This window comes from Taudactylus pleione, unplaced genomic scaffold (assembly GCF_031769625.1).
Source record: "Taudactylus pleione unplaced genomic scaffold, aTauple2 ptg000095l, whole genome shotgun sequence".
Lineage (NCBI taxonomy): Eukaryota > Metazoa > Chordata > Amphibia > Anura > Myobatrachidae > Taudactylus > Taudactylus pleione.
Genome location: NW_028284497.1, coordinates 31719603 through 31734426, shown reverse-complemented (window position 1 = coordinate 31734426; position 14824 = coordinate 31719603). Strand labels below are relative to the sequence as shown.

Genomic DNA, 14824 nt, shown 5'->3' with positions numbered 1-14824 from the left:
AAAAAATTAGGTTTTGGGAGTAATCTAAAGTTCCAGCTGTCAGATTTTTCTGACACTCTCAATGAGGACCATTTTTTTGGTATACTCTATAGGGGGATTTGTTTGAAGGCATAACTCAGGGTAGGGGGCGAATTTAGACTTGGGGTTTGTTTTATTAGGTAGCTATTGTTCTAGGGTAGGTTTTTTGGGGGTTTACGTAATTGAGAAAGTTACAGTTTTTAAACTATTACCTCACTAATCCGTCATTATAAATTGTTTTGTAGCCTCAGTAGGAGCCTCCAGCACATGTACTCACTGTGGCTTCACTTGGGTGCATCAAGATGGCTGGCCAGTTTGGTCGGTAGCGGTAGTGGGATCAGGGGAAGGAAACAGCAATTAGCTGCGTCCGGGACACGATAGAGGGGGGGTTAGCGGGCGTTAGCTGTGGGACAATAGCGGGCATTAGTGGGAGCAGTGCTGATGATGGTGGTGTGGGATGCAGGACCCAGGAGAGGTAGCAGCAGACAGATGCAGGCCACCGTATTCAGCACCACCAGCACTGGGTTCTGAGCCGGTCCTGGTTCTGGAAATACAGGGGAAAAAATGTGTAGGGTCCCCCTGTATTTACCAGAACCAGCACTGGACCCTTTCTAGCAGGGGGGTGATGCCACAGCCAGGGGAGCCCTATCACGTCCCCAAGCCATAGCATCACCCCTGACTGCTAGTCAGCCCAGGCTGGGAATCCCTGGGGAGCCGCGGACCCCTCCAATAAAGGAGCCCCCCTCTCGAGGGCACCCCATGTCCAGGCTGATAGCCCGGGTCTATCCCTGGCAACCCTGGAGCGGTGGGTGCTGGGTGCCCCCTTCGGAATTCTCTATGGAGATTTCCATTTTTTTTTGATTCAGCCTTAATATAAGGGCACGACTGTGCCTTTATAATATACTGTATATATAAAACTCACTAACATGATTGGACACCATAGATCACATGACTGTGCATTATTCACAACAATTTTCAGCATTACTGCACACCTGCACTACAACTGTCACAGCACCATCTGTAAACATTAGCATCACACATAGAGACACTACTGACAGAATAGCAGCAGATCACCACTGTATATATTATATATATATATATATATATATATATATATAGTCCAAACATAGGTGTCACTCGCGGCGTCTTAATAAAGCAAACTTCACAAGCTCGTTAAATGTGCAACACAAGCAACGAGCTTGTGAAGTTTGCTTTATTAAGACGCCGCGAGTGACACCTATGTTTGGACTATTAATATTCCTCCCACATCAGGAGAGGTAATAAGGAAGGCACCGGGCGCACAATACTATTTCTTTATGTGAGGAGTGCCGGCATGTTGGACTACTATATATATATATATATATATATATATATATATATATATATAAATATATATATATATAGATGAATACGAGCGGCACTCTCAGTATAGAAATACGCTCAATAAGAGGGTCCCAGTCCTCTGTAACTGTTCAACGTTTCAAATTTAATGCTAATTTTTCATCAGGAACAAAATATATAAAAACAAGTCTTACCTTAAATAACAGTGCTATACCCCTCCACCGTGACTAACTACTGCTTCATCGTGTCTGGACTGCAATGCTACGTCATGCACCGCGCCGTGTCTCAGTGGGTCTGAGGCAGGCAACCCTGGCCATAAGCAAGATACTGTAAAACAGACAAAAACATGACCAACATTAAACACCAAGGCCCTCATTCAGAGCCGTACGCTCTGAGCAGAGCGCACGCTCTGAATGAGGGCCGGGCTCCATTTTCATGGAGCGTCCTCCTGGACGCTCGTATAGCTGTGGGTCACCACCCACAGGCTATACGAGCGTGCTTTTTGATGGCCGAGACCATCGCGACCATCGAAATTGCGAGCCGGAGCCTGCGGTTGAGGTTTTCAACCGCAAGCTCCGGAGTGATTTTGGCTCTATCAGAGCCAAAATCACTCCCACTGACATCACTAGTGATGTCAGTGGGCCGGCTTCTGACGGGAGGCGTTCCCGTGGGAACGCCCCCGGCACGCCCACCAAAGGGGGCGTGCTGTCAATCAACATTGACAGCACGCCCCCTTTGATCGGACACAACGAGTGAAGGACTTTCCTTCGCTCGTCGCGTCTGGCGCATACGCACGACGGAGCTCACTCCGTCGTGCGCATGCTCAGTGCATAACATCGACCCACTTGCGAGCGGACAGCCGCTCGCGAGTGGGTCTGAATCAGGCCCCAAGTCCTGTCAGAACACAATGGGTAACTAATCAATAAGGCAGGTACATGTGGTGCACATGGCGCTATGGCTATAATCAGAAACAAATGCATAAACTGACGAATTAATGCAATCTTCAGAAGCTTCAGCGGCTAAAAGATACATGAAACAAAGTAACAAACTAGGGAAAGGAGCAACATGATGACAATTACAGCTATAGTTATAAGTACAATTCCATAAGCAGATGACAGTACTCTGTAACATCTATATCAGCTGGAGAAAACAATTTAGTGACAAATTTTCATTCAGACCAAAAGGTCTGACCGTGTTAAGGTCATGTATCCAGCGTGCCTCTCTGTAGTAATCTCTTGGCACGATCACCGCCTTTAATATCAGGAGGGATATGGTCAATCATTTTATATTTGATCGAAGATAGATTGTGTCCGCATTCCCTGAAATGTCTCGCCACAGGCTGTTCAGTTACTCTGCCTTCTAGTGCCAAACGTATGGCACTTCTGTGTAGCACCATTCTTTCTTTAAATTGTCTAATAGTCTTGCCTATATAGTACAATTCACATAGGCATTTGATGTAGTATATTACGAACTGGCTGCTGCATGTTAATCTGTGCTTGATCAACGGTATGGGGGTGATGGAAGCTGTCTCCCGTCTCTAAATAGCTACGAGTAGTGCAGCCTAAACATTTAAAATTACCCATTTTCAGGCTTAAGAAATGTGTGGGTTTTTCTTTCCCCATATTCGTCACATCTGTTCGGACCACCATGTCTCGGATATTGCGACCATGTTTACATGGATGAAATCACTATTACATTAAAAATTATTTCAGAATAGCTTATCTTATGGGCTTCAACCTAGCTGGATAAAGTGCTTACGTCACACATCACCCTGTTCTCAGCGCGTTTCGTCCCTTATGCTCTACAGGCTGGACTTCATCAGGAGGATGAAGTCCAGCCTGTAGAGCATAAGGGACAAAACGCATTGAGGACGGGGTGATGTGTGACGCAAGCACTTTATCCAGCTGGGTTGAGGCCCATAAGATAAGCGATTCTGAAAGAATTTTTTATGCAATAGTGATTTTATCCAGGTGTTTTGAGGGGTGTATGTAATAAATGTGTTTATACTGCACCATGAGAGTATCTCTTTCTGTTTATGTTCCACCTGAATTCTGAATATATGGTGAATTGGTGACCCTGACGGGCAATATATTGAAGTATTCATACCATGATACCAGTGGGGCGTGGAGGAATCCTGGTGTGGAGTTTCAGGAGAGATTGGTTATATGCGCTGACATATAATCTGTATGGCATGGGCATTTAACTATTATATTTGATTTTCCACATAATTATAAAATTATTACACTATGAGGCGCTGTGCTCTCACTTTTTGTGTTTTATATATATATATATATATATACACATACATACATACACACACACACACAGTGCATCCAGAAAGTATTCACAACGCTTCACTTTTTCCACATTTGTTATGTTACAGCCTTATTCCAAAATGGAATAAATTAAATTTTGTCCTAAAAAATTCTACACACAATACCTCATAATGACAATGTGTAAAAGTTTTTTTTGGAGATTTTTGCAAATTTAATAAAAAAAAACACAAAAAAATCACATGTACATAAGTATTCGCGGCCTTTGCTATGAAGCTCAAAATTGAGCTCAGGTGCATCCTGTTTCCACTGATCATCCTTGAGATGTTCCTACAGCTTAATTGGAGTCCACCTTTGGTAAATTCAGTTGATTGGACATGATTTTGAAAGGCATACACCTATATAAGGTCTCACACTTGACAGTGCATGTCAGAGCACAAACCAAGCATGAAGTCCAAGAAAATTGTCTCGAGGCACAAATCTGGGGAAGGCTAAATATATCTGCTGCTTTGAAGGTTGCAATGAGCACAGTGGCCTCCATCATCCGTAAATGGAAGAAGTTCGGAACCGCCAGGACTCTTCCTAGAGTTGGCCTGCCATCTAAACTGAGCAAACGGGGGAGAAGGGCCCTAGTCAGGGAGGTGATCAAGAACCCGATGGTCACTCTGTCAGAGCTACAACATTCCTCTGTGGAGAGAGGAGAATCTTCCAGAAGGACAACCATCTCTGCAGCAATCCACCAATCAGGCCTGTATATTAGAGTGGCCAGACCGAGGCCACTCCTTAGTAAAAAGCACATGGCAGCCCACCTGGAGTTTGCCAAAATGCACTTGAAGGACTCTCTGGTCTGATGAGACAAAGATTGAACTCTTTGGCATGAATGCCAGGCATTATGTTTGGTGCAAATCAGGCACCGCTCATCACCAGGCCAATACCATCCCTGTAGTGAAGCATGGTGGTGGCAGCATCATGCTGTGGGGATGTTTTTCAGCAGCAGGAACTGGGAGACTAGTCAGGATAGAGGGAAAGATGAATGCAGCAATGTACAGAGACATCCCGGATGAAAACCTGCTCCAGAGCGCTCTTAAGCTCAGACTGGGGCGACAGTTCATCTTTCAGCAGGACAACGACCCTAAGCACACAGCTAAGATATTAAAGGAGTGGCTTCAGGATAACTCTGTGAATGTCCTTGAGTGGCCCAGCCAGAGCCCAGACTTGAATCCAATTGAACATCTCGGTAACTTGCATTACAAAGTGACATACCAAAAAATTTGCAATTCCTGTATGCAGTTTTTTTTAAAGAATGACCTTGTCTTATTATTTTTTCAGTAAATAAAATAAATTTCACATAAATTCCTTTTGTGGTTGATAGCCATGCAAATAACTTGCTAAGACACTTTGTAACTTGAGTTACCATAGAATGGCCCTAAAGCATTCAAAGTAAACCATATAAATAAAGACTTGGAGACATAAATTTGGCAGAACAATTAGTTATTTATTAAAAACATATAGTGAATATTTAAATAATCTTAAATGATAGAAAGTATGGTGGCACCAACCTGGGGTCTAAAACATTAAATCATTTTGAAATTAAAACTTAATGAAAAGGGAGATCTGCCAAAAAGAAAAAATATTTGCGTGGTTAAATTCCACCTGGAATCAAGACAAGCTTCAGTGCCAATTGGAAGCAACATAATGATATATGAGGGTAAACTAGGAATTAGGTGGGAAGAGAGAAGAGTAGGACAGTGGGGGAGGGGAGGGTATGAGGGAAAAGCAAGGATAACACAAGTAAACTTGGCTGGAGGTAAAACCAAAAACCTGCTAAGGGACATAAGAAATCGAATTATTATTGCCAATTAGCCAAATTAAGCCGAATTAAGTCCATCAGTTCAGGCAAAAAGCCCAAATCCCTCCAGATTTTCGCTGCCAACAGCGGCAAGTAGCTAGTCCCCGAGTAGGGTAGACAAGGGGAACGAGACACGCAAGACAACAATTGCATACTAATCACCCACTGCTTCCCCCTTCAACGCACTGCCTCTCCCTGTCACCCCCTATCTCTCCCTGTCACCTTCTACCACTCCCTGCCACCCACTGCATTTCCCTGCCACCCCATTCCTCTCCCTGTCACCTACTGCCATTCCCTGTCACCCTCTTCCTACCACCTACAGCCTCTCCCTGTCACCTTCTACCTCTCACTGTCATCCTCTACATCTCCCTGCCACCCACTGCCTGTCCCTACCACTCTCTGATTCTCTCTGCCGCCCTCTTCCTCTCCCTGACACCCTTTGCCCTCTTCCTATACCTCCTTCCCTGCCACCTACTCTCTACCCCCCACTGCCTCTCTGACACTCACATCCTCTCCTTGCCACCCACTATCTCCCCTATCACCACCTGACACCCACTGTCTCTCACTGACACCATCTGCTTCTCCCCAGTCACCACTTTACACCACTGTCTCTCCCATCCACCCACTACCTAGCCCTGCCACCCTCTGCCTCTCCAGTCACTCACTGCCTCTCACTGTCACCCTCTGCCACTCATTGTCACCCCCTGCCACCCTGTGCCTCTGTACATTATCCTCTGCCTCTCCGTCACCCTCTACTTCTCCTTTTCACCCTCTCCCTCTCACCCACTTCCTCTCCATGTCACCCACTGCTCTCTATAGTACCTCTCCCTTTACCTGTCCCTGTCACCCACTGCCTTTCCTTACCATCCACTGCCTCTCCATGCACTGCCTCCCCCTGCCTCTCCCTGTCACCATCTACCTCTCCCTTTCATCCTCTACCACCCACTGTTCTTCCTCTCCCTATCACCACTGCCATTCCTGCCACCCTCTCCCTGCTATCTACAGTCTCTCCCTGCCACCCTCTACCTGTCATTCTCTACATCTCCCTGCCATTCTCTGACTCTCCCTGTCACCCACTGCCTCTTCCTGTCCCATTCTCCCTGACACCTACTGCCTCCCCCTGCTACCCACTGTCTCCCCAGTCACCACCTCACACCCAATGCCTCTCACTGACACCCTCTGCCTCTCACATTCACCCACTTCCTCCACCTGCCACCCATGCCTCCCCAGTCACCACCTGACACCCACTGCCTTTCCCATCCACCCACTACATAGCCCTGACACCCTCTGCCTCTCCAGTCACCCACTGCCACCCTCTGCCTCTCACTATTACCCTCTGCCACTCATTGTCACCCACTGCCACCCTCTGCCTCTCCCCGTCACCCACTATGTCTCCGTCTCCCCATTTTGCTCTCAAGATATTTTCTTCCTCCTCCAGATGTAGCAGCTCTATTGCAGTGAGCAGGAAGGGACACTGAGCTGCTGAGGAGGATCACACAGATGACAAGCCGGGATTGGACGCCCAGGATATTCTCTTATCGCCCAGCCATGTTGGATTTTTCTCTCTTTCCTCCATGCAGGATGACAGTCATCTCTCATAACCTAGTATAATAAAACTGTACTTTAGGCAAGAGCCACACAACTGATTTTGAGGGTTATAATCAGCTCACAGTTTGTTAGATGCTCTAGAATAGAGATACAGATTTAGTGGGGCCCAGAATCTGTTTTCTGGGCCCCTGATTGCCAGATATGATTATCTGGGGCTTATGCAGAGTTGGCTGGAAAATTACTAGTGTTACTATTATAAAAGGCATGTGCAAAAATAATGTATTTCTGCCTATTCCAGAGCCTGAGATATAGCATATGTCACAGGTGGGATGTAATCAATGTAGATCGATATTTTCAAGGTTGACATTCTGAATGTCGACATTGTTAAACTGCAGACAGTCAACATGTCTACATTATCAAAATGTCGACATTAGAGTTAGGATTTGGACAGGAGGGTTAGGGGTAGGACTAGGGGAAGGTTAGGGTAAGGCTGTGGAGGAAGGTTAGGTTTAGGCACTAGGGGGAGGTTAGGGTTAGGCTGTAGGGGGAAGGTTAGGGTTAGGCACTAGGGGAGGGTTAGGGGTAGAGACTAGGGGGAGATTAGGGTAAGGCTGTGGGGGGAATGTTAGGGTTAGGCACTAGGGGAGGGTTAGGGGCAGTGTCGGACTGGGACATGAAGGGCCCACCAAGGGAATGCAGTCATAGGAGCCCACTAAGGGGTTTGACCCCTCTCCAAAAGGGGTGTGGCTAACTACCAAAGATGAGTGGCCAGCCATTATAGTAGCGTCATAGTATACTATATAAACAAAAAGTGGACAGCACGTGATGCTGGTGTTTACATAGTTGAGCGATTATTTGATACCACGTATAAATGACAATTTCAGAAAACCCATACGGCGCATGCGTAACCCTGAGGGAACGCTCAAAGATGCTACTGCAATCTGGACAAATTCCCAATTTAAAAGTAAATTTTTTTTGAACTTGACATTAATGCTGGGTACACACTAAATGAGTTAACAAAAAAGAAGAGGAAAGGGATGAAATGTCCCTAATGGTGCATATAATTTTATTTAAAATATAACTTTTATTATTCAATATTATAATAAAGAAAAACAGCGAAAATTAGTTACAAAGTATAGAAGTGAATATGAAATAAAGAAATGTGATTAAAAAAGCGGCACATTAATACCCCATAAATCAACGTTGGTGGTGGTTGTAATAAGTTATGACATCCAACATATATCACATACAACAGAAGTAGCTGATTATACAGGTATGTATGTGATAGTCTCAAATAAGGCTATCAAGGATTCTGGGTCTCATTCAGACCCCCTCGCGAGCGCAGGACATTCACAAGTGGGTCGATGGTACCCAAATGCGCATGCGCGAGACCCGCATAGCGACAGCCAAGCTGTTGCTCCGGGGCTCGCACCAAAGGGGGCGTGCTGTCGATGGTGATTGACAGCACGCGACCTTTGGTGGGTGTGCCAGGGGCATGGCTGCCAGACAAAGGCGTTCCCATGGGAACGCCTACCGTCTGGGTCCGGCCCCACTGACAGCACTAGTGATGTCAGTGGGAGTGATTTTGGCCAAAATCACTCCAGGGCCTGCGGCAGCGAGACCCTACCGCAGGGTCTCGTCGCAAGCCCGATGTTCACGATGGTCTTGACCATCGCGACCATCATCATGGACGCTTGCATAAGCTGTGGGTGGTAACCCACAGCTATGCGAGCATCCAAAAGGCCGCTCCAAGTTTAAATAGGACGGCCCTGATTCAGAGCGAACGCTCTGGTCAGAGCGTCCGGCTCTGAATCAGGGCCTCTGTTCGATATTAATAAATTTATATTAGATCACAAGGAGTCGCCCATGTGTTATTATATTGTCAGTTCTCAAATGATGTTTCAATAACTAAGACAAAAGTAATAATGTATCCCATAAGTGTATTGAAAGTATTTCTATCATTTAGTACACATACAGGGATAGTTAATTGAAAGGTGATTCTCATAAATCACTAATATGGTTATAGTGATACATGTGCAGGTCACTTACTAAAATACTGTCTATCACCCTTATATGTTTGATTTGACACCCAAGAGTGATATCAAAATATATTTTAATTCTCATTTATTGCAAAGACACTCCCAGTTTGAACACAGTATTGTAAATCTATTAACACACACATAGATGATGCTGGGAGATTTGCAAATGTAAACCCCGGTGTAATGCTGTGGGAACACCGCACTGCACTGGTCACAGTTATGCAGTGTGACAGAACTTTTAATAGTGAGATTCATGTATATTAGGACCCATCTCAGGACAATCACATATGACTCTCACTAAAACATATAATGTAATCGCTTATTTCAAGACATGAGATGCAGCGTTTCGCTTCCATGCTTTATCAAGGTAAGCCGAATATCTTACTGAGAAAGCCTTAAGTACCCGCAGGTGCCGTAGTTAGCCAATCCCCGGCGTTCAGATCATCAACGGGCCTATTGCGTTCTGATCTCTAAATTAGTACCGCCTTCTTATCCCTGATTGACAGACATAGCTGCATCAGGGAAACAATAATGTCAATCCAGGATATTCTAATGGATGCTCGAGTATCCAGATCATATTCAGGCTATAGTAATCAAGCCCCGATCTTATTCTAATATAGTTCCTATATCCATAATTAGATTCCAAAACAAATAAGACCATGCACAGGACCACTTCTAGAATGAATATATTCTCTATATATAGACAATCAATGTTCTCACAGAGGAATTAAATAGCGCTATTAGGAATAGAAGGTCACATGATCGCTGTATAAGATATTGAATATAGCCTATTCAGATTGAATAGTAGATAACCTATTCCCGGATTGCCATCTATTCTCATGTAAATACATGGAATTAAAAATCTATCTTAGATAGCATCCAATATATATTGTACAAACCCTAATAAAGATCACATTATTTTGCTATAATATAATACCATCCAGATGATCCCATCTATATATAATAAAGCAAAATAATAACTAATATAATAAAAAATATATATTTAAATAATAAATAATAAAATATCAATATATCTATAATAAAGCTATATTGAATAATGTTCAGTGCTACAATGTGTTAATGGATTATATTAATAGTGATATAATACGAATGTGTAAACAAATAATATATATATAAATAATCTTCATAAATTGTGTAAAAAAGAAAAAATGTGTAAAAAATTAAATGTGAAAAATTAGTAAAAAATGTGAGTTAAGGAGACATAAGTCTCAAGAAAGTGAAGTGAGAAAAAGAAGAAAAAATGAAAAAACAAATGATTTTATAAATAAAATATAATATTACATAAAAAATAGATGTAATGAATCTAACCTAAATAAAATAAATCTATAAGATGATATTCCATATAATAGTCTAAATACATCAAAGTAACCTAATCTCAAGACTCTAGCTCATTTGAATTAGGGATTAATCTCTAGTGTATATAATATTTTAATAGGTTCTTTTTAATGCTCTTATTGCTATATCGATGAATTTTTAATTGTCAAGATATAATCCAAAAATTTTTGATCCTCTAAACAATCACACTTCATGTGTAGAAATTCTCCCTTGGGTAACCCCATCCGAACTGGAGAAAAATACAACCCTGTATTATATAGTATATTATTATTTCAAAATAGATCCAAAAGTACAAAAAATGTGAATTAAGGAGACAATAGTCTCAAAAAAATAAAAGAAAAACAGAAAAAAGAAAAGAAATACATGTTGTATAATGATAAATTGATATTGTAAATCTAATCTAATTATAATAAATAAAGTGAATTTAAAAAGAACTATATAATAATATTCTATAAAAAATGTCTAAATACATCTAATAGTCTACCATCATAAGTTGAAAGTTTATATTTACAATTACTATTGGATTGAATTTTACTCCGGCTTGGTATGTGTTTTGAAATCAGTTTTTTGGGATAGCACAAAACCGTACGCAGGTGGAACTCAGAGCTGCTAATGTCAGGATGACACAATCAATTTGCGTACATTTGTGGGGGTTTATTTTGCCCTCAATTTGGTGGTTAGGGCCTATTGTAACAATAATGTCATCATGTTTTAAGTTTCGCACCATTTTATTTGTGCCTCTTGAATTTGCCTTGTTATATGAATTTTTAAACGTTCCTTAAAGAGCCCATTTTTTTTTTTTTTTTGGCAGAGTTTTTGCCTTTTGGTCCAGGATTAAATGTAACCCATTTTTACAATAATTTCACAACACAATGTCATTTTTTTTTGGGAAATTTAATGCTCAAACAAAAAAACAAAATTAAAAAATATTGGGGACATCTTTTTTGCCCAAAGATATGTTCCAAAATCAAACAAATTGGCCCAACATAACTGTTGACATAAACATACAACAACAAAAAAAAAACATTTCACAAGAAAGGAGAGGGAAGTTTTGACCAGAAAGGAATATGAGCCAAGCACAGAAAGATTGTGGGAAAAGTCACCATTGCTATCACCGTTTTTTCACCCGTTTGGATGGTGGAGGTAGGGCGCCAGACCGGGTCCGGGATGTCATCGGGCTGGCCTGTACAGAGGCAGATGTTGTGGCCTCTGGACTAGGCACAGGGCTAGGCACATTTGGAGGATTGGCTGATGTTGTGCCAGAGGTGGAGGATCCTGATGTTCCGGCAGGAAGGGAGGTCGGCTCCACCATGTGCTGGCGAACGAGCTGCTCCAGGGCATTGGCGATGCGGATGTTGGCCCTGGTATTTTCCGCCAGGGCCTGACCAATGGTCACGTTGGCCGCAGCATTTTGCTCCAGGGCCTCAGCCACCTGTAGCAGACTGGCGTCCATCCTCTGCAGAATCTCCGTATGGGAATCCGATTTGAAATTGAGTTCTGTGAGGAGGGCCACTGCCTGCGAGGGGGATTGCCCTGGACTGGCTTCTGCAGGGTCCTCAGCCGGATGTACTGGTTCCTCCCCTGCAGAGCCAGCAGAAATTCGGCGGCCAAGGCTCCCCTCTGGAGCAGACTCATCCGCCTGTGTCTCTGTTACGATAAAAGAGAAAAGCAACACATTAGAATCTACATATTGGCACAATAACATTTCAGAGTTGATGACATCCCAAGATTTACCTGGGACAACATGAGGAGCCGCAAAGTCTGGCATGTCCGTATCCATGTTGGACACGCCAAACACCTCCACAGGCTGGACACACCCCTGTGCCAGCTCTTCTAAATCCGTCAACTCCAATGACACAGGGGTGGGACCCCCACCTGTCCCCCTTGCATGCCTAGCCCTGTCCGCGAGTTTTCGCTTTAGGCGATATTTGAAGTCGCCCCATCTGTGGGAAAAAATGGAAGCCATTATCCTTTGGTTTAAAATGGTGTTTGTTTTTAGGGGGGGCAAGGGTTTACTTACCGCCGTTTGACATCCCGGGCTAGACGGACATAATCACCCACCCTATTGACAGCAACGGCTACCTCTTCCCACATTCTCCACTTCTGGCTTAGACTCATATTCCTGTCTGCCTGTGGCAGGATGTCCACACACTTCTGGATCAAAACCTCCATCTCCTTTCTTGTGAAATGTGGCTGCCTTTTTTTTTTGGCCGCTTTGGCCGGAATACTGGGCCCAGCAGCCTCTTCCATGTCATCCTCCTCACCTATTTGTGTACATTTTCAGAATTCACACAATCACAACTTGCCCAATCTTATGTTTCAAATTAATCATTGATACAAAATGCATGAAAGACTTACCGCCTGACTCTTGGGCATTGTTTCCCTGGTCTGTCGCCATGTCTGAGGTCCAAACAAGAAATACACCAGAATTTTAATGTGTTTTCGTGACGTATTTATACATGCGTCCTTATTTTGCGGCCGCATCATTGATTGTGCGTCCCTATGATCCCTCCTTAATTTGTGCGGGAAACGAAACACTATTTATGGCTTGGTGTGTCTCTAGTCGAGGTGGCGTTTTTGGATTGTTGGAGGTTACCTTGGCTGGAGTTTATTGATTGCATAGAAAGGAGTTGGCGGTTGGAGATTCTTTTGTTGGTTAGATTTGCGTTTTTATTTTCCGTTCTCTTTGTTGGTTTTGATTTTTGGGACCTCGTTTCTTGATTTGGTAAGTTTTGGGAAGTCTAACTTTTGATCAATTGTTGTTTCATTGTGTTTCTTCGTTTTTTTAAATTTTGGATCCATAATTTCTTCTATTTTAGTTTTTGATTATTTTCAAACCAAAAGACCTTTTGATTTGGACTCTTATATATTTGCTCTTGGTAAGTCAATTTTTTATCTTGTATTTGCGACCTAATTAGCGCAGTTTTACTACTTACTCTTGAGAATTGTATTTGCGAACTAATTAGCGCAGTTTTACTACTTACTCTTGAGACTTGTATTTGCAAACTAATTAGCGCAGTTTTACTACTTACTCTTGAGACTTGTATTTGCGAACTAATTTGCGCAGTTTTACTACTTACTCTTGTGACTTGTATTTGCGAACTAATTAGCGCAGTTTTACTACTTACTCTTGTGACTTGTATTTGCGAACGAATTAGCGCAGTTTTACTACTTACTCTTGTGACTTGTATTTGCGAACTAATTAGCGCAGTTTTAAATGCTTAATAATCATTTTTTATTTTTTGAGGTTTCCCTTTCGCTTTTTGTGCAAACAATTCAACCCATTTTGATGTACTGTGTGAAATGTCGTTTTGCTGTTTTGCAAAATGTGTGTTTCGCATATTTTAAGTTTGGTGTAGCACAAAATTTAGAAACAAAAATGCACAGAGTGAAATGTGTGAAATAATTTATGTGTTTAATTTCAGTTTGGACGTATCATGACAATACCCCGGCATGTAAGCAGCAATGGATGGTATCATCAAGCTAAGTTGTTTTAATTGACTTTTGGGGTGGGTCAAAAGCCTTACATTGAAATCTTTGAATTTTAGGTAGATCTGGGGCGGATTGTGCTGGCCATGCTCCCGGAAGCCGACCAACCTCAATCTCGTCCCAGGCGTAGGCATCGTAGGCATGCAAGGCCCCAGATATTTCGAACACATGTCACCCTTTTTGGAATGCCCGATGATGAGGTTTTAAGACGCTACCGTCTACCTCCCAAAATCATCATAGACACTCTCTCATTAATAGAAAGTGATCTTGAGCGGCATATTGACAGTCCAACAGCAATACCACCACTTACACAATTTATGGCGGTGTTACATTTCTGTGCCTCAGGATCGTTTCAAACGGTGGGAATAGTGGCGGGCATCTCCCAATCCTCCTTTTCCCGGATCCTGAGGGCAGTGATGGAGGCACTTTTCAAGCACCTCCATCATTTTATTCAAATGCCTTTGGATATGGGTGCCCTTATTGTGGCCAAGGCCAATTTTTACCAAATAGCTGGCTTCCCACACATCATAGGGGTTGTGGATGGTACTCACATACCACTTCAGCCTCCAGCACGGCTGGAGGCCATATTTCAAAACAGGAAACACTATCACTCCCTGAATGTAATGGTGGTATGTGATGCCTCCCTCCAGATCCTGTCCCTGAATGCTAAATTACCCGGAAGTGCACATGACTCCTTCGTCATCCGGCAATCAGGGATATGGCACAAATTAAACAACCTACAAGCTGGTGATGCGTGGCTTCTGGGTAAGTGGAGACCTTTAGTACATAACAATGTTAAGCTTGATACACAGTGTTCCTGATGTTGTCTCTTCTTTTTCACAGGAGACAGTGGATATCCTTGCATGTCCTGGCTGCTCACTCCTTATTTGGCTCCCACACCAGGCCCACAA

The 14824-nt window shown here is 43.0% G+C and overlaps 1 long non-coding RNA gene across 4 annotated transcripts in view; it reads right to left on the bottom strand.

Annotated features, from left to right (window-relative positions):
* Positions 1 to 14824, bottom strand: part of LOC148526712 (uncharacterized) — an 85629-nt gene that overhangs the window by 40241 nt on the left and 30564 nt on the right. For 3 of the 4 annotated variants that reach the window (XR_015878229.1, XR_015878230.1, XR_015878228.1), the window contains one exon: positions 5116 to 7083. This is a non-coding gene — a long non-coding RNA (uncharacterized LOC148526712). Of the gene's footprint in view, positions 1 to 1553; positions 1687 to 5115; positions 7084 to 14824 lie in introns of those variants that run through there. The other variant, XR_015878231.1, reaches the window with a different exon arrangement.